Raw genomic sequence first — 4,287 nt, 5'->3', positions numbered from 1 at the left:
TATGATGCATGCCTGTCCCTAGTGGCTGATGATATCATCTGTCGGTTATAGAGCCAACCCGACAAGACCTGGTAGCTAACCATTGGACTGTCCCTCTGTCGCGCATCCCCAAATCGAGTTATACTCATCATAAACTTGATCATAATCATGATCCATATCCATCACCCTCACTGGTGAATATTTACGGGGGCGAGCTCATCCGGGACTTTCACAGTGCCCGGCCACACTTACGACATAGGGTCAACAGAGCTTCGAGTCTCAACCTGGAGCACGTGGTGGCTAGCCACTGCTTCCTCCCAGGGAACTCTCATCTCCGATAGTGGAAGTGCAAAATCACAATTATCAATAATTCAGCATATACATGCATTCATTCTCATCCATGGATCAACATCCATCTCAGCCATCCGGCTCACGGTTCAATCTCAGCCATTCAACTTACGGTTCAGTCCAGAACCAGGCAATATTGATAATCACACATAGCCATTCCGGCTCACGGTTCAATCCAGAACCAGTCAATATTCATAATCATACATAGCCATTCCGGCTCACAACAAAACAACACTTCCACCATTCAACATCATCAAATTCATAAAATCGGCATTTAAGCCATAAATCACTTTTTCTCAAATCATTTCACTTTGAAATCAAGTTTCAACTCTTTTCAGCCTTGGCTTTAAAGATCTCATTTCTCAAATCATCTCAGGCTCATAAGCCACGGGCCACACAACAGTCGAGTTAAACCAACACCCATAATCATACAAAACAACCAAACAATACGTAGGACTGATACAATCACCAAATACACATCCTCACATCAGTACCCATATGCAATAATTCCAATATACAAAATATAGTTTTCGGAAAGCGCCCCTACCTCAAAACGCCAATTCCATAATCCAAACGCCTCATAAGTTCTTTTCGCCTCAACTCGAAATCAAAGGCAGCTTCAAAGCACAGCCCCACACATTTTCGCAGCAGCATGAACAGCTCTAAATTACAACAAGCAACCTCAGTTACTACACTCTAAAAACATTAATACCGTAAAGGCTTTAATACACGTACGGGACACTAACGTAGGGCTTTCGAAACATAATTTCTTACCAGAATAACAACACGAAGCAGCTGCGATTTCGAACCGGCCCCGAAAACAGCTCCGGCAGCGGCCAGAAGCTCCGGTGGGTCATCTATAAAACCGCGCAGCATCAAAACCTTCTTGAAACTCAAAATGACCGAATCCACAAATTTAAAACCCTTACCGGCAGAGTTCTCTGGCGGCGGCAGCAAAGTTTTTCTGGCGGCCAGAGGTACAGCGGCCATGGCTGACGGTGATGCGAGCTCCATCAAAGGCGGCTTGGACCACAGGAACCCATGCAGCAGCGATGGCAACCACCGAATCGGCGCTCACGGCACGACAACGGCGGAAGAAGATCCCCCTTCGTGCATCCCCCTTTCTATGCGCGAGAATGCGAAGGTGGCCGCGCGGCTCCTCTGCAACGACGGCGGCCACTCCCCCTTTTGGCGCGGCGGCAACCAGGGACTGGGTGTGGCTCTCTCCTTCGTGACCTCCTCTCTCTCGCCTGAGTTCTGACCTGCGACGGCGTCGTCTTCAACGGGCAGCAGCGGAGTTAGGAGAAGCAGCGGCGACAACAGCGCCATCCTCCACCCTGCACGTGTGCTCTCGGCTCGTGGGTCACCAAGGACGGCGACGCGGCTCGAAGCCCCAGGGACGGCAGCGACGAGGCGCGAGTTCGGCCCCTCTTCGACGCCTCTTCTCCGTGACGGTGGTAGCAGCGGAAATGGGTTCGACTGCGAGGCGTGGTGGCATGGAGGCGTGGCAGCAGACGTGATCGACCGTGGCGACAGCAACTCCTTCCCCTGGCCGGCGCATTTTCCTCCCTTCTTTTCCCCATTTCTGCTTTCCCTTTCTGCTTGCCTTTCTTTCTGGTTCCACCGTGGGTTTGGGTGATAGGAGGGAAAGGGATAGTGACGGCTAAGGGTTAGGGACTAGGGTTTCACTTTTGAAACTTAGGGTTAAGGGAATGGGCATTTTAGTAATTTCACTTAAAAATAGGGTAATGTAGTAATTGAAACCCAATTTAAATCCAACACTAATTATATATAGAAAATACTTTTTGCTCACCAATTTCACAAATTATTTTCAATAAAATATCCAAATCAAATAATTAAGAGTAATATAATTAAATCCCTTATTTTCCAAAGTAGCAGTATTAATATTAAATATTACTTATTTAATTCAAATCATATAGAAATCCTTATTATTTCACAACCCCCAATTTTATACTCTGAATATAGAAAATAATCCAATAATTGTGAAATTGGATAATAATCATAACTTATCTCAAATCCCATAAATCAAAACTTGCCTTAATTATCTTTAATAAAGTGATTTCCAAAATTAAGGCTATAAATAACCGTGTGATTTGAGACTTGATCATAGTAAGACTTTTCAAAGATTCTGGGTCTTACATATGGCACCATATAAATCAGTTTAAACCAAGACGATAAATTAAGATGAATCAGATTAACCCATACCAAGTTAGTTGGTAAGGAGAGTTTACATAAAATAGTTTTACCCACACCGATTTATTCGAAGAGAAGCGGTATTGTCTAATTGGGATTTATCCAAAATGATTTACTAAAAAGTGGACATATATAAATAAGTGAAATTATGTGTGATATGTGTGCGATTTCGAAATGTCTGATGAAGGTTTTTTAGTTTTAGTTTGTCATAAAGAAAAAAAAATTTTTTGAAATAGAAAAAATTCAACACATTAAAGTGGAGCAAAATAAATAAACATAAATACATAAAACACTGCAGACAAAGCAACTAATTTCCTTGCATCTCCGGCTAAGCTATCAACCACCGAAAGAATCACAACCATTCCACTCTTTGTAGCTTAACACCGTCTTTGTTTGAATGAAGTCAATACTTGCTCGTGTATTCTTGAATATTTTGGCATTACGTTCCAACCAGATGTTCCAGATCACGGCAAATAACGCCATCATCCACAACTTCTGCCTTTGTCTTCTGCCGTGTATGACAATCCAACTCCCAAATAGTTCTTTCATGGTTCCAGGAATATCCCATTCTCTACCAAAGGATCGCAACCAGTAGCATCACACCTGCCATGTTACCTCACACCGAAGAAATAAATGCTCAACAATTTCTATCCCCTTGTGGCACAGGACGTAAATATTATCACTATGAATAAAAACTCCTAATTTAGTCAACCTCTCCTTAGTATTAATTCAACCCACTAGCACAAACCATCCAACAAGCTCAATTCTTGGGAGTACCAGGCCTCTCCATAGTGTACTTGTGAAGCTATAACTCGTGATCTCATCTAACAACGTCTCCGTTTGGATTACCTGCAGAAAGGATTGCGTGGAAAAGACACCTGTTTTATCAAATTTCCACACCACACTATCCTCGCTCTCAGATGAAATCTTTACTGACCTTAGCCGCTCATGCAGTTGATGTACAAGTTCTAGCTCCCATTGGAACAACTCCCTCCTCCATTGAAAGTTTCATATCCACTCTAATCCATCCCAAAACCCACAATCCCCAATCACAAATCCTTGTTGGCTTGAAATAGAGAAGAGTCTTGGGAAATTCACTTTTAGAGGACCCCCCTGAATCCAATTATCTTCCCAAAACCGGGTTTTCCTACCGCTGCCGACTTCCATCGCCAGACCACTCACCATTTTATCTCGCACCCTTTACTCTTTGATATTCAGCTGGCATATGTCCTTCCAAGGCCCCCCTTTGACCGGTAAAGACTGATTTGCTAGCATTACATTAGGGGTCAACTTGTTGCAAGAACAGACAATCTTTTTCCACAGCGAGCATTCTTCCTTTGAATACCGCCACCACTATTTAAACAATAGTGTTGTGTTCCTAAGCACCACATCCCCCACCCCCAAGCCCCCAGCCGTTTTCGGAGCCTGGACCAACTCCCATTTGACCAACGGTATGCCATAGGTTCCGTCCTCCTTGCACCACATAAAGTGCCTTTGTAAAGCAATCAGCTTGGCCGCCACCGCCCGTGGCATCTTATACAAACTTAGGTAATAAATGGGCAAGCTATTTAGTACTGATTTTATGAGGACAAGCTTACCTGCTTTATTCAATACCTTCGCTTTTCATAAGCTGAGCTTCTGTTCCACCTTATCTATGATTAGTTTCCACGTCTTTACCAACCGCGGATTAGCTCCCAAGGAAATCCCAAGGTATCGAACAGGCAACTCTTTCTTTTGGCACCCTAG

The sequence above is a fragment of the Arachis ipaensis genome, chromosome B09 (assembly GCF_000816755.2).
Source record: "Arachis ipaensis cultivar K30076 chromosome B09, Araip1.1, whole genome shotgun sequence".
In the NCBI taxonomy this organism is placed as follows: domain Eukaryota; kingdom Viridiplantae; phylum Streptophyta; class Magnoliopsida; order Fabales; family Fabaceae; genus Arachis; species Arachis ipaensis.
Note: the sequence above shows the minus strand (reverse complement) of the source record.